The sequence below is a fragment of the Fukomys damarensis genome, unplaced genomic scaffold, assembly GCF_012274545.1.
Source record: "Fukomys damarensis isolate Sample0158 unplaced genomic scaffold, DMR_v1.0_HiC HiC_scaffold_9, whole genome shotgun sequence".
Taxonomy (NCBI): Eukaryota; Metazoa; Chordata; class Mammalia; order Rodentia; family Bathyergidae; genus Fukomys; species Fukomys damarensis.
Window position 1 is genome coordinate 5,449,363 of NW_022900921.1, and position 19,107 is coordinate 5,468,469.

The 19,107-nt window shown below is 48.6% G+C and overlaps 1 protein-coding gene across 1 annotated transcript in view; it reads left to right on the top strand.

The window, feature by feature from the left end:
* The first annotated feature begins 16,156 nt into the window (after positions 1-16,156).
* Positions 16,157-19,107, top strand: part of LOC104873160 (proton-coupled amino acid transporter 1) — a 43,502-nt gene continuing 40,551 nt past the window's right edge. The window contains exon 1 of the mRNA XM_010639705.1: positions 16,157-16,180. The gene's annotated coding sequence lies outside the window, so the exon portion shown is untranslated. The remainder of the gene's footprint in view (positions 16,181-19,107) is intronic.

Here is a 19,107-nt window from a genome sequence, read left to right on the forward strand (position 1 = left end):
TCATGGCCACTAGGCAACCCCCTGCCCCGTTTCTACACTAGGGCATACATAGATGAAGTTAGAATGGTGTGGAAAGATACAAAATGAGTAAAATATCAAGATTTGCCCTTTGTAGAAAGAATGAAATGTTCAGGAACACAGTGATGGCTACGTACGAAAGAACAAGTAAATACTATTGCCAGGCAGCTGAATAGTTATTACAGAAAGGCTTAGTAAGTGCAAAACACTTGCTTTCTGACTATATAAAATAAAAGTTTAACCGAGAAGTTGAATAACCACAGTAGTTCTTTATTAAAACCTAGTGACCGGCTAAGAGTTGGCTGCAATCTTTCCATTGTAGCCGAAATAGACGTATGAACTTTGAAAAATGGTGGCAAGCTTGGATTGTTCTTTTGATTTGGCTTTCATTTACACCTTTACTAGGAAATTGTTTGATTAATAATAGCTGAGGCAATAGATAAAATGTTCCAAAAAATAACAGTAATAAAATAGGTATGTGCTGTAGTTTATTGGAAAAATGACCTTAAAAGTTTTAATCTAGAAGTTATAAACATATGCCAATTTCCACATGCAACATTTACTATATGATATAAATGAAGATGTCCTCCAATGTTGGGAAGGCACCACCTCATATCCACAGAGTGTGTCTCATTTCTTCACAAGCTCCGACTGCAGCGCTACTCCTCAGGACCTGAACTCTCGCTGAGGCTCGCCCAGGCAGTAGAGGAAGGCGAGCTCTTGGCAACGCATGTTGTGCACCGTAGTCTACTTTCAGCATGGATTGATCTGTTTGGGTTGAAGGGCGACAGCGGTGTAACCTCTGTTTTGGTTAATCTGCATGTGTCCTGAGGTAGTCTGCATTTCCATGATTTCTTCAGGTAATAAACACTTGGCAGCAGTCAGGGGGAAGGTTAGATACTGTCCTTGAATGTTTTTTTGTTTTGTTTTTCTCAATGGCCATGTATATACTCTCCTCACTAAATATGGGAAGATCTGCAATATGGAAACATTGTTAAGGGTTAAATAAAATGCGTGTCATTGGAAAATACCACAAGGAGGGAGGGAGGGAGGAGGCTGAGATCTTTCTTCCTGACTTGTTGTTCTTTCATTTTGCTCTTTATTTGTGTTTTGCATGGCTCCAATGAGAGAAATCGTAAGGTGTTTAAATCTGTGTGAGGATCGTTTGCAAATGAGGAGCCCAAGAGACTGAGGGTGAAGTGTGTGTGGGGGGCGGGGAATAGAGGAAGGGGAATTAAAAAGATATAAGATGTCATGTGCATGTAACAGATAACCACATTGCCTGTGATCATTATATGGTGTAGCCATGAACTAAGGAATAACAGTAGTAACAGTAATAAGAAATAACAGTAACAGTCACGGTGGAAGTGGGGGAAGGGGTCTCAAGATGCAGGAACGAGGTGGGTGGGCAGTAGAGGGAAAAGAAGCAAGCTGTGGATGAATGTCAACTGGATTCTCTGTGAACGTGTACTAATAAAGCAAAATTAAAAAACAGAGACATGGTCTTGGCTCTCCTCTTCCCAGGCCCTAGGTTTTATTTCTGGAAGCTTCTCAGCACCGTGTGGGCCGAGACTCCAGCGGATGTAGTAAAATGGAGCTCAGCAGTTGGGAGGGAGAACTGACAGCAAGGAGTTCAGAAAGCAAAGTGAATCCAACAGGCGGAAGAAGGAAAACTGTGTTTCTGCTCCTGCTCAAATTCTGTATCTCAAACCTCAGAAGTGGGCGCAGCAAAAATCAAACAGACCCGGCCTAATGCTCGGGGCCTCCTACTGCTGCCTCGCCAGGAACAGGCCCCGCGGCTTTCTTCCCGCCTGTCCCTGGGGGTCGTGTGCAGTGTGACAGCTGTACGTGCAGACGGGGCACCTCCGATCCGCGCTCCTCCACAGGCGTCCCCAGAGTGCAAGGGGCCCTGAGTTCCGCGGAGGGCCCCCTCCCGGCACCGCTGCGCCCGAGCGGACCCTGTGTGAAAGCAAGCGGCTCCTAGCGCTAGTGCGCGGCGCTCAGGTGCTCTGTGCGCTGCCGCAGGTTTCACAGATGTGTGAAAGAGGGAAGATCTCAAATCGGAAGCAAACGATTTACTGCAGTTTTATGAGGTCAACTTCATTCTCTTCCAGCCAGTATAAAACACAAGCGATCTGCTCGGTGTGGCGGTGATGTCACAGAATGATTTGGTTGCTTGATTCTTTGAGCCCTGTATCCTCTCAGTAATGTTTTCCTTTTCTGGCCGCGGAGTAGAGTGTGGTTGGGGCGTGGACAGTAGCGATGTGGCTGCTTGGCGTGAATGAGTTGATTGCTTTGCAATCCTCTCTGATCCCTGCTGATATCACAAGGCAGAGTGGAGTCCTTGCTCCAGCGATGAAAGCAATAAAACTTGTGCAAATCAGCACGTATTTCTAGGACAATATTTCGGTTGGGAAGTGACTTCCGCTTGAGGGGCTGACAAAGATGAAGCTGGACCCTCAGAAAAGGAAAGCAAGAGAAAATTGGAAAGGACTTCAGCCTGAGGAGCCGAATCGAGCCCGCATCTGACAAAGTCCCTCTGACTCCTTGCCCTATGAACAAAAGAGTGGGTACCAGTTTTATGGGGCACCGTGGTGGGCTGGGGTCAAGTTTATAATAATCTCAGTCCTGGTTTTGTAGCTCTGAAAAATCCTTATGGCCCGAGGAACAATTCCGTCCCCATGGGGTGATGGTCCGGCCTGGGGGCTTGGGGCTCCTTGTGGATGAACTGTTCTGACGTGGGCAGGTGGCCTCAGCAATGGTAGACTGCCTGGCTCTGCCCTTCTCGGAATACAAGGTGATTGCAGATTTAGGACCATGACCGGAGACTTCTAGGTCCCTGGTGCGCTAACACACAATCAAAGTTTGAGATTTAAGCCCTGCAGCCCGTCGGTATAGGCATTGCTAGGGGTCTATGGACAGAAATGGGAGCCTGACGCTTCCAAATCACCATTTCAATAAAAGACAAGACAGCAAGCCACTGTCCAGTCCACTGGCAGATTTATCTGGCTCTGGTATTGGGCATTTTGCTCAGTTGTCCCGATGTCTTGAAGTCGGATTCTAGAGAGTCAGTTCTAGTTTTAAATCAGTAAAAGCCCCCCCCCCCCGCCAAATCATTAATGATCTTCTAGGAAGAACGTCTTATTTCCTTTTGCTTTTGAAGTGTTAATTCATTTGGGATATTTTGCTGACTCTAGTTTATAGACATGACCCTGTGCAGAACAGCATTAACGGAATTTATACAATAGAAAAATTAAAATTATTCAAAAATGAGATTTCTGGGTTCAAAAGTAAAATCATTCCCTGAAAATACAGCCATTCTTTCCCTGCCTGTATTCCACCTGCACAAAGTAACCCGTAACACTTAAACTAATCCATGTATTGTAATCTAAAAGGAATAGGGGATTTAGCTTGGTGGTTCAGCTGCCTGCCTTGCAAGTGCAAGGACCCGAGTTCAATCCCCGGTAAAAAAAAAAAAAAAAAAAGGAATAGGTTTTCAGAATCCAGGCTTGAAGTGTTCATCAAGGTTTTGCAGTTAGATTAAAAAAAGTTCCACTGTCTGAAGATGTCTGACAATGAAGGACAGAGACTAAGTCAATGCAGATTTGCATGGGTGCAAACAGCTTGCTGCAGTCCACAGGACACCGCAAAACGCTTCTGTGTGCTGCTGTTTCTCAGTTCTAAGAGGCTATCTAAATCCATGCATAAGGAGGCCTGGCCCAGGGCCATGTCATGTAAAACGCCGTCAGGGGTGTCCCGGAAATGACTGAGGCTCCCGTGTGCAGTGACACGCCAGCAGCCCCGGACCCCTGAGGACACTTTTCCAGGTGCTGGGACCCCTGGCGCTTCCCTCCTCTCTGCAGCTCACGTCACTTCCTGTTGTCCCATTATTTTCCTTAGCCTGGTTCCCTGGTGAGTGACACGGGCTGGGTTTCAGATGACAGCAGACTTCTCTTCCTCCAGTGACTCACTTCTACCATTTCATGCATCACTGCGAGTACCCTGGTGTTGTTTGGTTGGGGATTTGGAGGCTTCTATTCATAAGGCTGCTTGTGGATAGTTTCTCTTCCTGAAGCGTGCATTCGAACTCAGGCCCTTGCGCTACGACGCCAGGCGGTGGCGGCACTGAGCTAAATCCCAGCCTGGGGAAAAATTTTAATTTAAAGCTTCAATTATCTGAATAATGTAAGACTCCTTCCTTCTCTTCTTATTCTGGATGACTTTGGTAGTTTGTATATTGCTCAGCATTAGTTCATTTCTTCTCAGTGTTGAATCTGTGAGCATGTCGGGTTAGAATTCCCTTATTATGCATTTGCTATCCACGTCATGGGGGTTGGTGTTCTCACCACCGTTCCTTCTCTCATAATTTTTGTCTTCTCTCTTTGCTTTTGGTCAGCCAGACTTCAGTCTTGTCAGTTTTATTGACTTCAAAAAAAAAATTGGTTTCATTGATTTTTTTGTTTTTCTTTCAACTTGATTGATTTTTGCCTTCCTCTCTCTCTCTCTCTATTTTTCTTTTTTCTCTTCCTTTTTTGCGGCAGTGGGGGTTGAACTTAGAACCTTGTGCTTGTGAGGCAGGCACAGCACCACTGAGCTAAAACCCTGGCCCTGATTTTAGCTTAAGATATTTCCCTATTGAGTCTAAAAGTAGAATGTTAGCTTTCTGATTTTTCTTCTTTTCTAAAGTTGACATTTAATGCCATAAGTTTCCTACTAAACACTGCCTTTTCTACATCATAATGTAGATATATTACATATACATTTTTCTTTAGTTCAAAATGTATTTTAATGGGCTGGGGATTTAGCTGAGTGGTTTTGCTGCTTGCCTTGCAAGTGCAAGGGCCAGAGTTCGTACCAAAAAAAAAAAAAAAAAAAAAAAAAAAAAAAAAAAGTATTTTAATTTCCTTTGGGTCCCTCTACTTTGACTCATGACCATTTAGAGCTACTTTAATTTTCAAATTTGTAGGTATAAATGTGACATATGTTTGTTATGTAGTTCTTTTTCCTCATAGGTCATTAAGATACTCTATCATTTCTAGTTGTAAAATGTGAGAAGGTTTTTTTAAGACCGGTGCATATTTTGTTCTTGTTAAATATACCATCGCGCTCGGGAAGAATGTGTTCTCTGCTCTTGCGGGGCGCGGCGTTCTGTGAATTTCATTTGTTTCAAGGTATCTCATAATATTCTCGGGAGTATCCCCACCCTTAAGGCCGTCCTGCCTACCAGGTTAGCTGTCACCGACGGCGGGCGCTGGATCCAAGAAGCACTCGTGTCCTCTCGGGTTCTGGGGTTTGGGCATCCTCCCTCCAGCCCCTCGCTCGCGGGCTCTGTGTGAGACGCTGCCGCGGTCCTGATGCTGTCCCCTGACCTGCTCAGAGCCGCTCCCAGCGCCTCCCGTCTGTGACTTGGTTTTCGGTGCTGAGCCCAGGCAAATCTCAGCTCTTGAAACTGGCCTAGGCCATCCAGTGACAGCAGACAGCGGTCGGATCCAGTGGCTCGGAATGACACTGCCCGGATTCCTGTTCCTCTCCCTTGCGTGATTGGGGTCAGCCTTGAGTTCTGCTCTATCTAATCCTCGGATTCGGGCGGATGGGAAATCCACCACCTCCGACGACACAGGTGACGGTGGCAGAAGGAAAGGGACATTCCGGGGGGCCCAGAACTGGCAGCGCAGCACCCCAGCCTGGGAGCGCCACATCTACTCCTCAGACAGGATTCGGCCAAAGGGAGCGGGAACGCAATTCTAGCATTTGCTGAGAAGACAGGGGCTTGGGGTTTTGGGTAAGCAGTGTTGGGAGCCACTCTACATAAGTTTTGGGGAAAATCACCTCACACTTAAATTACGATTAGGCCTAGTCTTCTTGCCTCCAGGCCGGTATGACTCTCTGAAACATGACTCCGTTTTTGCTTCTGGTCACAGTTGAGGCTTCCGGGGTCCCACGATCCTGTGACACTCCAGGGCAGGATCCCATCAGCTGAAGACCTCGTGGTTCCTTGAGAGCTGAGTGGTAAGGGAAAGGTTTCACCTGGGAAGGAACAAACTCTTCGTCAGTTTAAGTCATCCCACCCACTGCGGGACGGACGCCTTGCTCAGCTCACCGCCCTAGGACCCTCGTGCTAACAGGATTACTGCCACCCTCGGAGTCGTGCGATACTTCCTCCGATTATAAGATCCTTGTCAATTTAGGATCATCATCACCCTTGGAGTCATCTGTTACTCTCTGTGAACCCACGGAGAGCAGCAAGCTTGGGGTGCCCTTGTCTTTGCTGCCCACAGCAGAAGTGATCAGGCCCTGAACCCAACGTCTTCTCTACGTCTCTAAGCCTTGTTTCCCATCTTTACTCTTTTTTGGGGGGGTACTAGGGATGGAACTCAGGACCTTTTGCTTACAAGATAGGCTCAGTGCCACCGAGCTAAATCCTCAACTCCTGTCTTTATTCTTTAATTTGCCTTGTGGTATTGGGGCTCACAGAAGACCAGGACCACTGCAGGGGTTCTGGTAATATTCCCCTTTCCTATTCCCTACAGAGCAGCAATAATGGTGACTAAAATGAGATACAAAGAAAGGGACGCCCTGAGAGATTTAATTCCCAGGGCTCCACCGTCCTCTGAGGGAGACATAACTTTCTGAAAGGCAGCAATGATCTGCGTGGGATGCGGATGTGGAACAGGGTCCTGTCTTTCTTCTGCTCACTGCGGGGTCAGCTCCTCAATCCCCGAGAGCCCTTGTTTTCCAGGCCGGGCCTGTCAACAACTTCTTAGTCTTTCTGCAGAGCTCTTTCTTTCCGTTCCTCTCATAATCGCTTTTACGTGTTTGACTTCTGTGTCATTAGGTATCTGGTGAGTGAGGAAATCATTTGAGTTTTTCCAGAACACAGAAGTGAGGATGCTGGTGGTGGCAGGGCTGAGTAAGCCAACGAGGAAGTAGACGGCATCCCAAAATTAGGCAATCAGGAAGCTCTTGGTTCTATTGTACTTTTCTGAGAATCTTTTCATCTAATTGAATTCCTCCACTGGGTTTCTATTTCATTGATCATCATTCTCATTTTTTGTTTCTTTCCTTTTTGTCTTGTACTTATTCTTCCACTGACGAATTTTTGCTTCAAGTGGTCTGAAACTCTATTGGTGCTACATGTGTTTGAAATTGATAGGGAAAACTTTAATAGTGAAAACAGGAAACATCACAATATAAAATAACTTCTGCCCCTCACTCTGCTTAGTCGAGAGAGAATTAACTGGTACTGGTGACACCTAGTCTCCCCGCAAAGTTTTGTAAGTGAAAAGAACCACTGTTAGCTTTGTTAATCAAACAAGCCCCCTTCCCCCTGGCTAGAGTAGGTAACTGAATAAATCTTAAAGGTAAGAACTGTATCCGGCTGAAATTCAACTGCCTTGCTATTATGTTTTGGGTATCAGCAGTGTGAGCTGTGAAAACGCAGTGTAACCAACTGAGTGAGATAAAGGCTGTAAAACCCTAGAAAAGAAGGAGTTGTACCCAGTGGGGAGTCGATCAGGGCACCGCCATTAGGTGTGATCCATCCCCATCGATGGAGTAAACTTTTTAATTTTACTTCCATTCTGCTGCCTCTCTGTGTGTCACTTGCCAATTCCTTCTGTAACAAAATCACTATATGTTTTGCTCAGCTGGTTTTCTTGTCACTAGGAAATGTCCTTTTTTTAACTGGTGGTGGTGCTGGATTCCGACCCAGGGCCTCACAAGTATACTAAGCTCATACTCTGTCACTGAGCTACATTCCCAGATGCAAAATGTCCCTCTTTGTCCCAGATAATATATTCTGAAGCAAATTTTGTCTATTAGTATAGGTGTATGGTTGATTTTGCTTAAAAGCTTTACATCTCATATATTTTTCAGCATTTTGTTTCCATCTTATTCTTATGTCTGGTGGATTTCTTATCATTGCCTAGTTGTGCCCTGACTGCTATTTCCATTCAGGTGATCTCATCCTGGTTTGTTTGTTTGTTTGTTTGTTTTTTGAGACAGGGTCTCACTATGTAGTCTGACCTGGAACTATGTAGCCCAGGTTGGTCTCGAACTCACAGTGATCCTCCTGCCTCAGCCTCTCCAGTGCTGGGATTACAGGCCTATGCCACCACGCCCGGCCTGATCTCATCCTGATTTTAAATAGCAGAGTTGTATTGCTGAGTACTTGATGCAAGTTGTAGCTTATGTCTAGATGTCCCCCAAAGCCTCATGTGCCTACAGGTGGCTTTTAGGAGGTGGCCGGAACTATGGTGTGTGATGCTGAGATTAAGGCCTCCCTCATCCTAGGTGTGAGTGTTAAGGACAGAAAGAGAGCCAGTGCTGTTGCTTGTTGCTTGTCCCTGCCCTGCTGCCTTCTGCCTGCCCTGCTTTGCTATGGTCTATTTCTCCTCTACCGTTCCACCTTCCCTTGAAGCCAGCCAACTATAGACTGAAACCTCTATGGACTGTGAGCCAACCAAGCCTTAATTCTTTTAACTTTGAGTGTTGGGTATTTTTGTCTCTGCAATGAGAAAAGTAACGAAGACAATATACATAACTCTCCCTTTTCTTTTTGATTTAAAACAGGCATGGTGGCACATGCCTGTAATCTCAGCACTCAGGAGGCTGAGACAGGAGGATCACCACTGGTTTTAGGCCAGCCTGGGCTACCTAGTGAGTTTAAACTTACCTTGGGGCCGGGGATTTAGCTCAGCAGTTCGGTGGCCTGCCTTGCAAGCATAAGGACCCGAGTTCAATCTCTGGTACCAAAAAAAAAAAAAAAAGTTACCCTAAATCAGAGTGAGACTCTGTCTCCCCTCCCCCCAAAAAACCTCAGGCCATTTGGGTTTGGCTTTCAGTCAGTTTTGCGTGAAAGATACCAGCTAATATATCAGTCAGAGATGGAGAACATTTGGAAATCATTTGAGCTTCTAATCTCTTGATACAGAAATAACTGAGCATAGAGAAGAAAACTATCTTGCCCAGAGCACAGTGGGGCTCTGGCCACTTTGGATGGGTCTAAGCCTCTGGGTTTATCCAGTCCACCTCTTTCCACTGTGCAGTGCTGACCGCTCTTCTGGGCTGAGGGCTTGATCCTCATACCCAGCCCCACTCCTGCACCCTGAGAGGGCATAAGCCAGCCCTTCTCTGGAGCTGAGGGCTGAGCTGGCAAGGGCCTCACACACGCGGATTGGGACAGGTCCACAGCTGGTTCCCATGGTCAGACTCGAGAACAGAAGGGCCACAAGCAAGTACAGTGGCCCTTCTGTATGTAAACAGCCGGTTTACCCACCGTCCTCTATTCCAAATTCATGCATCGCAGCCATCAAAACTCTAAAGAGAGAACGGAAATGCTCTTCAACACATGGTGCTGGCCTCAGAGCTACCAGTGGGTAGAAGGAACTACTAAATCAGGACATCAGTTATTAAGAAGACTCAATCATCATACTTGAGTTTTCTCTTTGATGCCTAGGAACAGCTTTGTCTCTGAGCAGCTTTGCAGCCCAGGAAAGGCCGTAATTGTCATTGCTGTGGTTGGTAGAGAAAACCCGCATTTAAAATGTGGAACACGGTTTCTTTGCGGGACTTGTATTTCTGCACTTATCCCACCAGAGGGCGCAACACGCCAATTTCAGGTGGAAAATGACTAGCAGAAGTAGGCAGGTGTGTGGGCTGTGGTGTAATTCTGGGTTCTTTCACTTGCAGGTAGAGAGGAGAATATCTTACATACCGGGACATACAACAGCTCCAATCAGAGCACGGAAACGCGGTAGAGATTGTACTGGCCCTGGCACTGTCACTGAAGAGACCTGTTTCCTTACCTGTGGCGAGAGTTAGTGTCTAGAAGAAGCACAACTCGCTCCTCTGTTGTTTCAATCCTAGGGACAGCTGTCCCAAAAGAGCAGAACTAGGTGTGGACTGCACCTGGGGCATGCTGCCGGGGACTGGGCTGTCCTGACAGGACACACCCAGGAGAAGCAGCTGTGGTCCTTACCACGAAACGGGACCCCGCAGGAACACAGCAAATGGTGAAGGGCCAGCGAGCAGGGCTTGGCCTCATGCTGACTTTCAGAGGGCAGAGGCGGCAGGAAAGCCTCAGACTTGAGGAGGAACTGAGAGTACTCAGGGCAGAGTCCTAGGCTGAAGGCCCCCGGTGAGCATCTGGGCCTCAGTTTCTCCACGTGCCCCTGGGGAGGAGGTGGGGGGCCGTCCTGACCTCTGCCACTCTCTGGGGCCGACCCTGCGTCAGGGAGAGGAGGAGGAAAGGGGGCACAGACCCTGGGAGCCCACTGATCAGACACCTGCCCGGCACCCAGCGGGAAGCCCTCCCCCCAGGGCGGATAACACAAGCAGCTAATATTTGTTTATTTGTTTATTCATTTTGGCACGGGGATCAAACTCAGGATCTTGTGCTTTTGAGGCAGGCGGGACCACTGAGCTACATCCCCGACCCAGCAGCTAATATTTCTTAGGTTCTCGGGTCAGGCCCTCTTAAAATTCATTTTGAGCCAAGGTCTCATTAAATTCTCAGCTTGGCCTCAGACCTGGGTCCTGGGTCTGCTGCGGCCTCCAGAAGAGCTGCCACACCTGCTTTATCACTTTCGTCTCAGGGTTAGGGAAACTGAGGCTCTTCTGCTCTCGTTTCAAGTGACTCCTCCACAAGCGAGGAAGCTGAAGTCGCACAAGTATCGCGCAGCTTTCGTACTTACCATGTTTGTGTTTCTCCTGCATTTATTCTTCTTGTCCAGTCACTGTCGAAGAGCGAAGCTGATTTTCTGCAGAAACATTTTCATGTCGTCCCAAGCTGCCATGGAGAGAAGAGAACGTATTGATACAAACACATGGTTGGTGACACGCTCGGCCGGAGGGATGGAGACCCGGCGTGAAGATGACTGAAGGCCGGTCGGCTCCCTGGTTCTGTGAGAACTGAGGATCCTAGGGCCTGAGGAGGCCGGAGAACAATGCTCCCGGGCCAGGCAGCCCCGAAATGGGCAGCGCTACCGATCCAGGGGCAGCAAGATGTGCCCAGCTCAGCAAACGCTCCCCAGGCACTTGGAGCCTCTGCCAGAGCCCTGCCTGGGGGGCACAGGGGCCGGGGTGACCCGTCCTGTGGGGCACAGTGGGAGTTGACCGCGTCCTTGCCTTGTCTTGGGTGATTTGACAGAAACAGCAGCAGCTATTTCAGCGCAGCTCTTCCGGAGGCGGCGGCAGCGGGTCCACCAGCACCACGGTGCGCTTGGAAGCCACCCGTGTGCGTGGCGGGTGCTTTGGGGCTGTGCGGCTCAGTGCGTTCTCTGTGGCACTTGGAACGTTGTCGGGTACGTGCACTTCCCTGCCTAAAATATGACACTTCTGACCCTGGATGTCACTGGGCGGAGGCAGGGGTGACAGAGGAAGGCTCCCCCAAAGGCTCACCTGCCTTCCTGTCCATGACGTCGTGACGATGCCACCCCACAACAGGAGAAGCAGTTTCCCCAAACCCTTTTTATTTTGTTGTTGTTGTAAACCGAGGGAATATTGTTGTTAAACGGAGGAGCGAGAGTTGGCCCAGCTCCCTCACACTGCCTTGGCCCCGGCTAAGGCTCTCCCGGCTCCGCTGTCCTACCTTGGCTCTAATGCACCCAGCGGACCAGCGATACAAAGCGTTTCCTCCCTCTGCTCGATGGGAGCTCTTGAGGAAAAAGCTCATGAGGTGGGTAAGGTTGTGACCCCCCTGGGGCAGGAACAGAATCCCCAGGACACCCGAGCCAGACTCAGAGCCTGACTCAGCCAGGATGCTGGGGAGAGAGAAATTCCAGGTATCGGTGCCGTGTACACAACTCTTAACACCTTGGAGCTCTAAGCTAACGACAGCTAATGACCCGTGTGGAAATGCAGAATGCGGTCACCATGTTAAGGGATTCCGAGGGGGACCACATGAGGCCATGGACAGGGAATGGGCTCCTGAGGCTCCGCCCTCACACACAGATCCGTCCTTGTGTGGGTTACTGGGCCAACATGAGAGCAAGTTTGCCTGTCTCTTGTGTGTACATCGTATGGTTCAGATCAAGGAAGGCCCTCCAGACTGTCCTGCATCCAGAGGCGGGTCCTTGGTGGGGCCTGGGCAGAAGAGGGGTCCTGGGTGCAAGACTCTGTGACTGGAAGCCAGCCCTTCACCAAGCTGTTTCTGCGCTGTGCTGAGCATGAACAGAAACCTCCTAGAGGTAAACCTGTCCTTCTTTAGTGCCAGTCATCAGATCTTGTGTCTCGGTGGTGAGAAAGTAGCTGTGATAGCACCCCTGTTTCCATGGGGTGCCCTGTGCTGTCTCAGGACCCTGCAGGACCCCCCTCCCCCAGCAGTGAGAAAGCGTTTTCCAGAGGCGGCACTTCGACCCTGCATCTGCAGAACTGTGAAGGGAACAAACCTTCCTTCTTCATAAATCACCCTTTCTGTGGCATTCAGTCATAGCAATGGAAAATAGACTGAGACCGTCTTGCCTATGTTTTTGTTCTTGGTACCAGGGATCGAACTCAGGATGTTGCGCTTGCGAGGTGGCCCCACTGAACTAAATCCCTGGCCCTCTAGCCTGTGTTTTTACAAAGCTCTGACTCCCAGAGCTCCCCCATGTTGACAGCCAGTGTGGGACTAGAGAGACCTTCCTCACTTTGTCAGAGTTACATTCCCGCAACTAGGTTGTTAGATGAATGGGCCGCTAAACGAGGAACCGGAATACGGTATGTACTTTACAGTATTCAGAACAAAGAAAAGGTCCAGGGAAACTTTGCTTTTGTCCGCGTGACTCTTACACATAGCGCTGAATGTATGAGGAAGTCACAGTCCTGGACTGCACGGTATAGTCGGTGAAAAGGACAGTGCCCTACACACGAGATGTGCTGCTCAAAGTAGACCCCGAGGCTCCATAAACAAGACGCACAGAGCTGCCCGGAAAAGAAGGATGTGCTGTCATCCAAGGGAGCCATCCAAGGGAGCCATCCAAGTCTTCAAACAGGAAGGTCCGGGTCGTTAACCCAGGAAGTCTGCAGCTGCACTGGGAGGCTTTGGGGGCCTAAGCCTCCGGTTATCCCCTAACCGCAAGAGCTCTCCGTTCCCATTCCCTCTCCTCCCACAGAATGCTTGACTCTTTCCGTATGACGGCCAAGAGCCCGAGTACTTCTACAGTCTAGGAGCAGATTTAAACCTTAAAACTTCCAGGACAGATGGTCGTTTATCTTCTTTAAAGACCTTGGGCAATAACACAGGCTTCCTCACAAATCCCTTCTGATGTCCTGTTCTCCTTCTCCAGCAGCCTCCCCTTGTGTGTGATTTAGGAGAGTGACAAAGAAGATCCCTCCGTTCCCTGCTCCCTCTGTGCTCTGGGCTCAGTGAGACTTCCGGAGGGATGGAGGTGAGACAGACGGACGTGGTCCCTGGAGGGGTGGAGGTGAGACAGACGGACGTGGTCCCTGGAGGGGTGGAGGTGAGACAGATGGACGTGGTCCCTGGAGGGGTGGAGGTGAGACAGACGGACGTGGTCCCTGGAAGGGTGGAGGAGAGACAGACGGACGTGGTCACAGGAGGGGTGGAGGTGAGACAGACGGACGTGGTCCCTGGATGGATTCAGGTGAGACAGATGGACGTGGTCCCTGGAGGGGTGGAGGTGAGACAGACGGACGTGGTCCCTGGATGGATTCAGGTGAGACAGACGGACGTGGTCCCTGGAGGGGTGGAGGTGAGACAGACGGACGTGGTCCCTGGATGGATGCAGGTGAGACAGACGGACGTGGTCCCTGGCCTCTAGCTGTTCATGCTCTAATTAACAAGCTATATATGGAGAACTGCTGTGTGCTAGGTTCTTGGGTGGGTTTCCTCAGCTGACCCTCATGCCTGAGATAGACACTGTCACCCGACAAAACTAGAGAGACCCTCACTAAAGGAAGTTTTAGTGTTTTTTTTCCTTTTGGCGTTTTGTTTTGTTTTTCAATGCTACTGGGGATTGAATCCAGGACCTTTGTACCCAACTCTTCTTATTTTTCTTTTGAGAGAAGGTCTTTCTAAGTCACTTAGTTGCCCAGGCTAGCCTTGAAATTGTAATCCTCCCGCCTCAGACTCCCAGCGTGCTGAAATGATAAGCATGTGGTACTGTAGCTGGCGGGGAGTTTTAAAGTACATATTCCAACCGAAAGTCTGAGATGTAACAGGAAATGAAGAAAGAAGGGAGGCACATACATAGGTAAATCTTGTCTCTAATAATAAAGTGATAAGAGCGTAAGAAAAAGATATCTAAAACTGTGATGTTAGTAGCATATAAGACAGGGCCGGGGATTTAGCTCAGTGGCACAGCACCTGCCTTGCAAGTGCAAGGTCCTGAGTTCGATCCTCAGTACCAAAAAAAAAAAAAAAAAAGTAGTGTATAAGACAGGATCCTGAATGGGGATGTCAAGTACTTCTGTTTTCTTTTAAAATAAATTTTATTTTATTTTATCCCAGCACCCCCCTTCAGGCCAGTACTTATATTTTCTGAAAGGCAGATAAAGATGTCGCTTAACTTCTCATTACTACTTTATCAATATAAGTACACATGTTAAATTACTAAGGTAACAGCGAGATACTAGTAATAAAGTGTATGGCTTCCAAATTAGTAGAGTATAAAACAGAATAAGGGGGAAAAAAATCTAAAAGAAGGACAAAAATTAGCATAATAGGTAGAACCTTTAGATCAGGCAAGGAAAAGAGATATGACCACAAAAATATGTTATTACAATAGATGGAAACAATATTTTAAAAATATCAAAATAATCTTTATAAAAGGCATCTAAAATGTAAGACATAGAAAGACTGGAAGCAAAAAAGGATAGAGAAGCATTACGAGGCAAATTCTACCCAAAGAAAGCTAACATGATGCTGTTACTATAGAAATTATCACCGGTGCCCTTCCTACTGTGTACTGGATACCTCCTATGAAACGATACCACAGTCCTTTTTTTTTTTTGGTTTTTTGAGACAGGGTCTCACTATGTGTTGAGACTGACCTGGAACTCACTATGTAGCCCAGGCTGGCTCGAACTCACGGTGATCCTCCTGCCTCAGCCTCTCGAGTGCTGGGATGATAGGCATGTCCCACCATGCCTGGTGTACCTGAGTCCTTCTAAGAGAGGCAGCTGAAAGCTTTTATTGTAGTTCACATACAATGAAAGGCACAGATTTTACACATACAATCAGGTGAGTGTGAGAAGTGAATATGGTGTACCCCCACCCAGAACACCCCCTGATACTTCCAGTTGGTCACTCCCTGCCCCCCGACACGTGCTCACCACTGTGTGCCTTCTTAGGGCCTCAGGTTAGTTTTGCCTGTTTGTGAACCTTTCCTTGAGATGGTACTGCGTGTATCCCACTGTGTCCAGCCTCTGCAGTGCTGGAGGTGGATTGGAGAGAGTTTGAAAGCAACATTGAGGGCCAACCCACCATATCCATCGTGCTGTACTTTCATGTGGAAAGTTGGGACCAAGGACTCCTATAGTCCAAGTGGAGGGTCAAGAGTTTGCACACAACCACAAAACTCACTGTGACCAAAGAGCCCTAAGGTCTAACTGGGGAGCCTCAGGAGAAGCTATAGATTCTGAGACTCATTTCCAAGCATGACCTTGAACAGATGCCTTTGCCCCTGAGGCTCATTTCCCCATGTGTCCATGAGTGAGTTGCGGTGGATCATCTCAAAGAAGCTCTCCAGTATGCCAGAGCATGATTCCACATCTTACCTCAATGCCTCTGCAAGAAGGAATGCAGCTGATACAGGGGGAAGAAGGATTCACAGGGCTGGAAGACTTGAGAGATGAACTTCCTTCTCTTCATGTCACCAGTGAGGAGTTGGAGCCCAGACTGAAAGGAATTTGCTAATAGGTGGCAGAGCTAGACTTGGCCTTTTCCTGTTGGCCTCTTACTTCCATGCATTTCCAGGGGCAGCAGGAGCCTCTGCTCTCATCTTAGCCCCCAGGCCCTTGGTTACCATTGTGAGGTAAAGGCAGGGTCTGGCGCCCACTTGGGGATGTGCTCTAGATCTCTGAAACTGCTTAGCATGATGCATCCCGGGCATAGTTCTCCTCCAATGGTGCCATCTCCTGCCACCGTTCTAGAGGACCTATCTGTTGGCTAGGACTTGTGCCAAGGCTGAGAGTAAGAATGTAGTTGGCTGAGTAGGAGGTGAGGAAAGGGTCCTGGGAGGAAAAGAAGTTGTAAACACATTTTAGATGAGATACAGGCTAGAACTTTGGAGAACCAATAAGCTTTCGAGAAGGTTCCCCAACACAATCTTTACTTTAAAATTAACCTTTATGTTTAAAAATGCATGCAACATGGTTAAAGTAGGAATGGTTTTACCCATTTATGGCATGTATGTAGATGTCCCTCCAAAGCCTCATGTGGTCAAAGATGGGGAGTTTCAAAGGTAACCAGATTAGGGTGTGTGAATATGGATAAGGGTGTGATACCAGAATTAAGAGTGTGGATAATGGAAGCCCCACCCTGGGTGTGGGTGGCACCAATCAGTAGGCTTGTATCCTGACTGGAATATAAAGGGAGAGAGGGAACTCAGGCAGCTGTTGTTCCTGCTGCTCCTGCTGCTTCTGTTGCTGCTGCTTGCTACTTTGCTGCCTTCTGCCTGTTGCACCATGAACTGTTTCTCCTCGGTGATGCCACTCTGCCTTACAATATCCCAGCACCCTTGTGACTCATTTATGGCACCTCAGTGGCCACTGCACACCACTGGGCAATGTTCTTTATGTTGAAGAGATATAATAGGTTTAAAGCCTGCTATTTTGATGTACTCCCAGGTGAGCAGCAGGATTGCAAGGAGAGGCACGTGGCTGGGTCTTAGGTACATGTGACCATACTCCTGTCATTGTGATCCTGCCTGTAGGTTAATACACATGTCAGACAGTATTGTAATGATTCCTTCAAATCATTTTCATATATGCCCCCAGATCTGTGTCCCTACAGATCTTTTGTGCAGTCTCTCAGGCTGCAGAGCATTGGTGGTGGTGTCAGAACAGCCCTACTTAATCACGGGAGGGGTGACATCTTGAACAGTTTACAAACTTTTTCCTGGGACTTTAGATTGCAAAGTTACCTTTGCAATATATTTCTCTCTATATTTTGTTTACCCCTCCCAAATGCTATTGGTAAAACGTTTTGTTTGTTGGTACCAGGGGTCAAACCCGGGACCTTGCACTTGTGAAGCAGGTGGCTGAACCAGTGAGCTAAATCCCCGGACCTGTTAAAATGTTTTATCATCACTTCCTTTGAAACCATCGAACATCACAGTAAGAGTCAAAATAGTGTTTTGGGTTAGAGGTGGCTTGTAGTCACATTGTCTGGAATCCCATCACTCGGAGGCGGAGGCAGGTAGATCGCAAGTCTAAGACTAGCCCGGGGAACCGAGTGACTTAGTGAGAATACGTCTCAAAATAAAAAATAAAACAGAAGGGCTAGGGATGTAGCCCAGTGTGAAGGCCCCGGATTTCATCCCCAGTACCAGAAGGGGCGGGGGAGTTGCGGGGCCTTTTGTCTCCTTCCCGAAGCGGCCACTGTTTGGCATTGGCAGGTGGACCCTGACTGTAGGACACAGCAGGCACCCCCCAGTGCAGCTCCTCCGGTAACGGACGCAAGGATGGGGCCCTCACCTTCGAGGAACAGCATGTGTGGGGAGGAAGGGAAGAGTGGGATTTGCACCCCTCACTGCTGGGCACAGAAGGGTGAACTATGGGAACACCTGAGCAGCACAGGGCTCATGGTGAGTACAGAACCTCTAAGGGCCGGATCGCATGTGCTCCGCTAACGACCCAGTGAAGGAGGCAGGACCAAGCGGATGTTCAACTTCTCTCTCCAGATGGGGAGAGTGAAGGTGATCAAAAGGTTTGCCCAGGCTGCGCAACAGGAAGTACAAAGAAAGGTCCTTCGTTTACCCTGGACCACACGGCAGCAGGTGCTATAGTCTCCCTCCCTTCCTCTCCCTCTCTCTATCTCTCTCTCTCTCACACGCAGACCCCGCGTGATTAGTCCAGCTGAAGTTAACCTTAGGGTGTGGCTCTCCAGCCGTAGGAGGAACCACAGTCGTCTCGAGGGAGGGATCTCTTGCTGGGCTCCACGCTGCGGCTTCGGATGCAGAGCTGGGAGTGGGGCTCTGGAACCGGTGTTCTAGTAAAAGCCCAGCGGACGCTGGTACTGCTCGGGAGCACGCTGTGAGATGCAGGGTTTATAGCGGAGGATTCTGAGGCAGCCGCCAACAGCGTGGCGCTGAGTGGGAGAGTATTTCATACTTCTTGTCTGTTCTGAAGTTTCGTTATGCATACACGCACCCCTTCCTTTTTGTACAAAAAACCGTATCACTGTTCTGTCCATGTGGTTTGAAGTGTGATTCATATCCAGCGTTTCTTTATTCATTTTCTGTCTGGTTGATTTATCCATTGTTAAAGGTGAGGTTTGACTACTGTGATTCTATCACGTCTAGCTCTTCCTTTACGTCCATTCGTACTCGCCGGACGCACCCAAGTCTTGCCATTTTGGGTGCCTATATACACATGTCTAATTGTTAGTGTCTACCGATGAGTTATTGTTATTGTGTCTTTTGACTCGAAGTCTACTTTTTGCACAATTGCAAAGAAAAATCTCAGAAAAGAAGCCTTGATACACCTCAACCATTCTGAAATGTTGTCATCCGCTTAAAAAATCAGTTCGCTTTTAAAAATGTACTCATAATGTGGCCTTGCCCCAAATTCTCTCATTTCCAGTAGCAATCAGAGACGAGGTGTAGAATCCTGGTTATAAAAGCAATACGTGCTCGTTGAGACACGTTACGGAAAGTCCAGCCGGTGTTGAAATCATGCAAACTCCCAAAACCACCGCTCAGGGGACTCCGCTAAGCTCCACTTGCTCAGCGTTCCCCGGAGCGTGGTCCTTCCTGCAGCCGCAGCAGTCAGCCGCTAGGTGGTGCGATGGAGCAGGGAACGGAATGAGGCCGGGGGCGGGGCGCGGCAGCACGTGACCACGCTTGCCCCCCCCCCGCATCACGTGACATGGCCCGGAAGCGGCTGCCCGACCGCTCAAAGGATGGACCCGGCCGGGGGCTGGGC